Genomic DNA, 9,197 nt, shown 5'->3' with positions numbered 1-9,197 from the left:
AGACAAGATTTTGCAGAGTGATAATAAATGGTTAGCTAGTACTGCAATGTCTGTCAGAGGAGAGGTATAAGCTCACGGTGGCCACGCTGATAACTGCCAAAGGCCACTCCCATCTCCGCATAACAGAGCCCCTAAGACGAAATCTTCTGAATACTGATCCATAGTGGCAATCCCCCAATTCAAAATGCTCACATGAGCCAGTTTTCAGGGTTTATATAGTTATATATTAATCAACCTACTGCAAAATGATCTGACAAATAGGAGAAGCATTCGTAAACAGTTTTTTTTTAAAGAATTATTTATTTAATTTTATTTATTCATTCGTTTTATTTTTTAATTTGACCAGAAAGACACAGAGAGAGAGAGAGTGAGAGAGGGAAAGTGAGAAAGCAAGCGACCAGGTCCGAGACTCGAACCGTGGTCGGCCATGTGGGAGTCCAGCGCCCTTATCCACTATGCCACCTGCCGGCCCCTCGTAAACAGTTTTTGAACAGAGAGCACTTTGGAAGTGTGTGTGGTTTGACTGATACATACTTAAATATAGGCTATTGTTACTAAATTCAAAATCTTTATAAAAACTCCTTTTATAATGTACTGAAGCCAATGACTTTTGGTGATGTTCTTCCTGATAGTGGGATACATGAAGAACTTTAATGAGTGTTCGTATTAATAGTTTCAGTTTGCAAGAAATAAATATCACAGACTCCAAAAACAAACAAACAAACAAAAACAAACAAAAAAACAAACAAACAAAAAAAGAAATTGGATCTTCCAGTAGACACATAATATCAAGGTTCTCAGAGGAATCAGAAATGTGCCTTATTTGTAATTTAAGAAAATTCCATGTAGTGTATTCACTAATAGGTTATAAAACTACATGATAATAATACAATTTCTTTTTATATATTAAAAAAAAGAAAAGGTCCTCAAATAGGATTATGTCTGGTATATTCAAGTCATAGCAAGGAATCAAAGGTGGTTGAGTAGAATGAGCAAGTCAGAGTCAACCTCCACACTCAAAGAAATGTCTAGAGCTTCCTGTCTTCCTTCCTCCTTCCTAGGTCCTCTACCTTCTCTCTAGGTTTCAAGAACCAGAATCTGCTCTCCGCTCCCCACTCTGAGCCATAACTAGTGACCATGATGACCCTCAGACCTCAGGCCTTCCACTCCAGGGAATGGGAGTCGTTTTTTTATTTTAAAGAGGGTTTTGCTATAGGGTGTGTGCGCTCTCCAGAAAGACAGAGAGAGCCAGAGATACAGAAAGCGAGAAATCACTTCCCCAGGGGGGGATGGCCACGCCATAATCCCTTCTCCATTCTCCTCCAGGGATCTTGGGCATGCACACACACGCGCCTGGCGTGAGTTTAAGCCACCAGATCTGGGACTCGAACCATGTTCAACTACATGAGAGTTTAGTGGCATAGCCATTATGCTAACTGCTGGTCCCAGGAATGGGAGTCTTAACAGCAACACTTTGTGTGAGATGTTCAAAGGTTTACTCTTAGAACTAGGAAACCTGCATTCTAGTTTCAGTTTGCCACTACCTAGAAGGATGGCCCGTCAGAGATTTTGTGTTTCAGTATAAAATATAATTAAATTAAAGCAAAAATACCTTGACTAAAAAGCTTGATTGCTCTAGATTATTTTGTAAAATGAGAACAATCAACTACATGGTACTGTAATTTCCTTCTAGATTTCCTTTCATCATCATATTTTGTGGTGTCCAGAGTTTAGTGTGACTTGATGAACAGAAATAAATGACATTTATTCACTTATCAAGTGCTCTAAAAGTTTTGCAATTTGAAGCACTTATTTTCATTAAGATTTTCTCATAAAATCCATAGCAAAACCTCACTCTATAGAATGGCATTTGAACTTCAATGCCAGTTTAATAGAACAGAAATGATTGCAGCCATCTGTAGATGTAGATCTATCAGATGCCCAGAAGAGGACAGGAACATATCCCCATCCACTTTACGACAGTTCACTCTCCTTTACACATCGGCATACGCTGTAAACCTTCAAGTCCCTGTTTAACAGCCTTGCTGGCTTAATAGTGTCTTACTAGCTTTCCCTGATAGAAAAGGTTGTTGAGAAATATATTCAATCTTTTCCCTTCTATCAGTTTTCTTATTCTCCTTACTCTTGCAGGCCACTAGAACACCTACTCTCTGAAAGGCAAGATAATACAGATGATTAAGCAAGATGGGCCATGGGTTAACTAAGGGAGTGGAATACAGGGTGGTGATTTTTTTACATGGTTTCTCCTCACAAGGCTGCAAAGCTTTCCTCTCTAAGGATTGTGTTCTGGGTATCAGGGAGGACTAGTATAGCCTTTGTCAACAGCTTTGAGCATGATTACAGGATGTGGAGTATCTGCAGTGAACACCAAGCACAGGTGGCAAGAGGAGAGGGGCAGAGGCCCAGGGATGGGTTCCTTCCCTTTCTCTTCATAACTTTTTTTTCCTATTTTTTTTTCCATTCTATTGAATGGAATCTAAACATCTTTGAGCTTCTTTGTGGCTCTTGCTATATGTTGTTAGGGTAACGTTGTTAGGGTAAATCTACAGGTATCATAAAAATAAAATGTTCTTTTTATGAAATAACTTTTATAACAACCTGATACCCAAACCTAAGGGGCTAAATCACAAAATCTTCTCTCCAGGAAGATTGCTGTACAGCATCTTAATAAACCTTAGGAATTCCTTCCTCCATTTAAATCCATCAAGTCATGTCACTTCCACCTCCAAAATATATCTCAATTATACCTACTTCTCTCCATGTCCTCTGCTACCATTTTAGTTGAAGCTATTCACTTGTCTTGCCTGAAAGATTATAATAGTCTCCTGTCTCTAAAATATATTCTTGCTTCTATGTAGTCTGTTCTCCACACAACTGCAAAGCTGATCTTTTAAAAGTATAAACAAGATTATGACCTTCTTCTATTTAAAATCCTGCATCAGGGGCCAGCAGATGGCATAATGGTTACATCGCTGGACTCCCACGTAGTCAACTGTGGTTCAAGTCCCAGCAGCTTAAATTCACCTGGGCGCATGTGTGTGCATGCCCAAAATCCTGAGAGGAGAATGGAGGAGAAGGGATTTGGCGTGACCAACCCCCTGGAGAGTGATTTCTTGCTTTCTGTGTCTCTGTCTTTCTCTGCCTCTCCTATGAGCACACATGCCCTATAACAAAAATGTCTCTAAAAATAAATAAATAAATGAAACCCTGCATCACTCTATATTGTATTGCTTCTTACGATTGCTCTGCTTGATTGAGATATTTTTTCCCTATAGGGCATGTACGCTCACCAGACAGAGACAAAGAGAGAGAGAGACAGGACCACACCTGAAGGCACACATGCCCAGTGTGTGATTTTTTTCAGGCTTCTATGTCTGGGACTTGAACTGCTGTTGAGTCAGCCATGTGAGATCCAGCTGCCTTAACTACCTTCCTACCTGGCTCCCCTCCTCCAAAAAATCTTTATACTTGCTATTTCTACTATGGGTTAAGTATCCCATATCAAAAGTGCTTCAGACCAGAATATTTTAAATTTTAGAATTTTTTCAGATTTAGGGATTTTAATATATGCACAAGAAACCTTGGAGAATGGACCCATGTGTAAACATGAAATTCATTTATATTTCATATGTATTTTATACAAAAAGCCTGAAGGTGATTTTATGATTTTTTTTTTGATACTGCAGTATTTTGACTGCCACTCATCTCATAAAGTCTAGTATGAAATGTTCTACTTGTGGTATCATGTTGGCACTCAAAAAGTTTTAGATTTTGGAGCATTTCAAATTTTGGATTTCTGGTTTGGGGATGCTCAATCTACCCATTAGGTTTTCTTTCTCTGGCTCATCTCATAACTGACTTCTCTCATTATTCAAGCTTCAGTTTAAATGTTAGTATTCTCTTAGAAGTCTTCCTTGGCCCCTCTGTCTTAAAGAATAACTGCTCCTGAGGCCAGCAGTTAGAGTAATGGCTATGTTGCTGGACTCCCACGTAGTAGACCACGGTTTGAGTCCCGGACCCGGTGGCTTAAACTCACACTGGGCGTGTGTGTGTGCATGCCCAAGATCCCAAGAGGAGAATGGACGAGAAGGGATTGCAGCATGGCCATCCCCCCTGGGGGGTAATTTCTCGCTTTCTATCTCTCTGTCTGTCTGGTGAGCACACGCGCCCTATAGCAAAAACCTCTCCAAAAAAAAAATAATAATAATAATAATTGCTCCTGGGGCCAGCAGCTCGTGTAGTGGTTAGCTACGCTGGACTCCCACATGGCTGTCCATGGGTCCTGGACCCAGTGACCTGAAATTCAAGTCAGGCACATGTATGTGCATGCCCAAAGTCCCAGGAGAAAAATGGAAGAGAGGGGATTGAAGTGTGGTCATGCCTTCTGGGAAATGATTTCTCATTTTCTCTCTGACCCTCTCTGTCTGTGTCTCCAGCAAGTGCACACACCCTATAACAAAAACCTAAAATAAAGAAAAAAAAGAAAGAACAGTATGCTTTCAAAGGGCAGAATCGGAATCACTGAATCTTCAGTGTCTAAACCAATACACACTTTAAAATGACACTTGGTAAATATTTACTGACTGAATAATGAAAGTAGCTGAATATCCTTTTTAAATGCATGAAAACATAGGACCAACCAGTAGTACAGTCGTTAAGGCAATGGATTCCCAAAGGGCAGAGTGTGCCGTTTGTGTCCTGAACCTGTGACTTGAAAAACATGCTGAGCACATCTGTGTGCATGCTCAAAAGTCCTGAGAGGAGAATGGACAAGAAGGGATTTCAGTATGGCCATCCTCTCTGGGGAGTGTTCTCTCTCTCTCTCTCTCTCTCTCTCTCTCGCAAGCACGTGTACTCTGTAGCAAAATTACAAAAAAGTTAAAAAGTAAAAACAAACAAAAAATGAATGAAAATGAATATAAGACACAGAGAAAGAATGCAAAAGACAATTATATTTTGGAACTACAATTGTCACTGAACCACAAGAGTAGAAGGATGGAGCCAGATACATCACAGCAAATTAATGATCAGGGGTCATGAATTCAATGCCTTATATTACGAAAAAGAGGAGTTTTGAGATGGACTATCATTGCATGAAAGTCATGGAATTCTATTCCAAGGTGATGCTTTAGCATGAGGTTCCTCTGTTAGTACGAGAACTATAGGGATTGATTATGTCTTTCATAAATATACAGTTAGTAAAGTTAGCCAGTATACTAGGGTCACTTATCTGTGGCATCAACTCTTACTGGTGAATTTCACATTATTGCTAAATTTGCAGATGTCCTGTCTGCTCCACATTGCATATCTTCCTTCTCTCTCGCTCTGTGTCTGTCTCTAGTGAATATACACGCCCTTAAGAATTTTTGTTTTTATTCTGTTAATTCAGTTCTTACAGATTGATGCAGAAATCTTTTTCTTGTTATTGGGGATAAGCAACCTCGTTAAGTTGCTGTTCTAATACCTCAAAAAAAGAACAATCAATACACATAGGTTTATTTCAAAGCTTACAAATACCTTAATTAAGTAAAAGCAAGATATAATCACTTCTTATAAAACTCATTTGAGTTTTACCATACCTGTTAAATGAAATATATGCCTAGACTCTTTCAATTGCATTTAATTTATAAATTATTCAATAGTGGAAAAATTTTAATGCCACCAGTGCCTAATTATACCCATACGGCACTCCATAAATGTCGATCATGGGAAAGTCGTATAAGACAGTAGTAAAAAGCTACAGTTAGGCCAGCGCTGTAGCCTGGTAGTTAAGATAGCCAGATCCCATGTGGCCAGCCATGTGGTTTGAATCCCAGACCTGGCAACTTGAGAGATCCTAGGGTATGTGTGCATGCCCAAAATCCTGAAAGGCAGAAATGGAGGAGAAGGGATTGTGCTGTGAACATTCCCCTAGGGAATGCTTTCTCCTCTCCCTCTGTCTCTAATTCTATCTCTCTGGAGACCAAATGTGGACCTTGACCTCCCAAAAAAAGCTATGCTCTGTGAGGCTGACCCACATGGGAAAGTTCAGGGTTTCCGTCTGGAGATCTCCTTGAGTATACCAGTAGACACGTGCCTAAAACCTGGGACTGGCAAAAGCTGAGATGCGTGTGATGTCAGAACCCTGTTAAGGATGCTGTGTGTGTGTATGTGTGTGTGTGTGTGTGTGTGTGTCTATCTTATCTCACTCATGGGAGGAATAAATAAACTAAAAAAAAAAAATGTTGGTCATGAATTTGTAAATACTTCTTCCAATAGGGCCTTCGGTGAGCTAAATATATTTTCACTAACTTGTTTTTATTTATTGTAACTCTGGTAAATGTGTTTTCTAAATTTGTCTTCTTAAAATGGTCTTTAATTGGGACCAGCAGTTGGCGTAATAGCTATGTGGCTGGACTCATGTAGTCAACCGTGGTTCAAGGTCCAGACCCAGTGGCTTAGACTCACACTGGGCGCGTGTGTGTGCGTGCCCAAGATCCCAAGACGAGAATGGAGGAGAAGGGATTGCGGTGTGGCCATCTCCCTGGGGGGTGATTTCTCACTTTCTGTCCCTCTGTCTCTCTCTTTCTGGTGAGCACACGCACCCTATAGCAAAAACCTCTCAAAAAAAAAAAAAAGGTCTTTAATTGTTGCTGCTGTTGTTATTATTTTTTACTGATTTGTTATTACTCATAGAAAGCAACTTTCTACAAATTTCTTTCTTTTTTGTTTTTGTTTTTGTTATAGGAAGCATGCACTCACCAAAGAGACAGAGAGACAGAGAGAGAGAGAGAGAGAGAAAGCAAGAAATCAACCCCCAAGGGGAATGGCCATGGCACAATCCCTTCTCTTCCATTCTCCTCTCAGAATTTTAGGCACATGGGCACAAGCACTTGGCCTAATTTTCAAGCCTCCAGATCCTGGACTCAAACCATGATTGGTCATGTGGGATCCAGTTGCTTTAACTTCCATGCCACCTGATGACCTGAATTTTTTCTTTTTTATGTTAAGTAAAAAAGGATATCAAGGACCAGCAGATGATGTAATGGTTACATCACTGGATTCCCATGTGGTCAGCCATGGTTCAAGTCCTGGACCCGGCAACTTAAAACTCATGCTGGGTGTGTGTGCAGGTGTGCCCAAAATCCCAAGAGGAGAATGGAGGAAAAGTGATTGTGGTGTGGCCATCACCCCCAGGAGATGATTTCTCACTTTCTGTCTCTCTTTCTTTGTCTCTACAGCAAGCGCATGTACCCTATAGCAAAAATCCCTTTTTTAAAAAGAAAGGATATCAAATTGGGCCAGCCGGTGGCATGGTGGCTAAGACAGCTGAATTCCACATGACCAACCATGCAGTTTAAGTATCAGACCCAGTAGCTTAGAAAACACACTGGGTTCATGTGCATGTGTGTCCAAAATCCTGGGAGTAGAATGAAGGAAAAGAGATTGCTGTGTGACCATCCTCCTGGGGGGGGTGCTTTCTCACTTTCTCTGTCCCTCTCTTTCTCTCACTCTGGTGAGCACATGTGCCCTATAATAAATTACAAAAAAAAAAAAAAGGAGGGGATATTAGACTAAGGTTACTACCCTCAATTTGCATATGCAAAAAAGTTCTATTTCTGTTTTCATTGTGACTGAAACTAAAAAACTTCAGTTGTTTGACTGTACATGTATTAAGCAATTGTTATGCACATATTTTAGTAAAAAAAATTGTAACACAGTTTTATACACTCGTGGGTATCTTCGTATTTTCGAACCCTATAATGTTACCTATTGCTTTGTGAGAAAATATGAAACCATGGTAAATCCTCCAAGAGTAAATACCTACTTCAGTAATACCAAACTTTAATTTTATTGATTTGTTGGAGCCTTTGTACCTATCAAATGAATTGGTTCCAGTGATGAACCATAGTGTACCTTTAAAAAAAAGAGAGAAGAAGAAGAAGAAAGAAAAAAAGAGAAAGAAAAAGAATGAAAGAAAGAAAAAGAAAGTCTATTTCTTCCATGAGATAGACAAGGAGGGAGAGAGAGAATCACTTCCACAGGTTTTTCATGCCATGATTTACCCCCAACCTCAGCCAGCCAGATCAGGGCAACCACATGCATGCTCGTACCCCATGTGTACAGGAAGACCTCAGGACACAGCTCATGACCTTCCCATATGGTTTCAGTATCACAGAACATGGCATTGCCACTGCACCACTGTGACCAACCCCACAGTTACTTTTTTTTTTTTGTAGAGGTGTTCGCTATAGGGTGCATTTGCTAACTGCTGGTACCCCCACAGTGTACGTCTAAAAAGCCATTTGTAGGACCAGCAGTTGGCATAATGGCTATGTCACTGGACTCCCATGTAGTTGACCATGGTTCGAGTCCCGGACCTGCTGGCTTAAACTCACTCTGGGCATGTATGCGTGTGTGTCCAAGATCCTGAGAGGAGAATGGAGGAGAAGGGATTGTGGCATGGCCATCCCCCCATGGGGTGATTTCTTGCTTTCTGTCTCTCTCTCTCTCTCTCTCTCTATCTCTGTCTCTCTCTTTCTGGCGAACTCATGTGCCCTATAGCAAAAACCTCTCCAAAAAAAAAAAAATAAAATAAAAAAGCCATTTGAGAGCAATTAAAATCAACATGTGGAATCAGCTCTGTGGCAGAGCAATAATGCACTGGTCAAGAAAAGCAGGATACCACTAGGCAACCATAGTTTGGATCCTCCACCTGATCAGCCTGAAACACGCTGAGCCTATATGCAATTCCTTATGATTCAACAGGGTGGAAGACTGAAGGAAGGGGACTACAGTGTGTGGCCTGTCAAGGGTGCTCATCTCTCTTTCTCTTTCTTTCATGCACACACTGTATCATGAATTTTAAAAAATCAGCATGTGGGGACCAGCAGATGGCATAGTGCTTACATCATTGGACTCCCACATGGCCAACCGTGGTTTGAGTCCCAGACCCGGTGGCTTCAAAATCATGTTAGCGCATGTGAGTGTGTGCCCAAGATCTTGGGAGAAGAATGGAGGAGAAGTGATTACAATATGGCCATCCTCCCTTGGGGGTGATTTCTCGCTTTCAGTCTCTCTGACATCCTCTGTCTTCATAATCTACATGTTTAATGCAATTCCAATCAAAATACCAGAAATATTCTTCACAGATCTAGAAAAGACAATCATAGAATTTGTCTGGAACCATAAAAGAT

The sequence above is a fragment of the Tupaia chinensis genome, unplaced genomic scaffold (genome assembly GCF_000334495.1).
Source record: "Tupaia chinensis unplaced genomic scaffold, TupChi_1.0 Scaffold000168_1, whole genome shotgun sequence".
In the NCBI taxonomy this organism is placed as follows: domain Eukaryota; kingdom Metazoa; phylum Chordata; class Mammalia; order Scandentia; family Tupaiidae; genus Tupaia; species Tupaia belangeri.
This window is presented reverse-complemented; position numbering follows the sequence as displayed.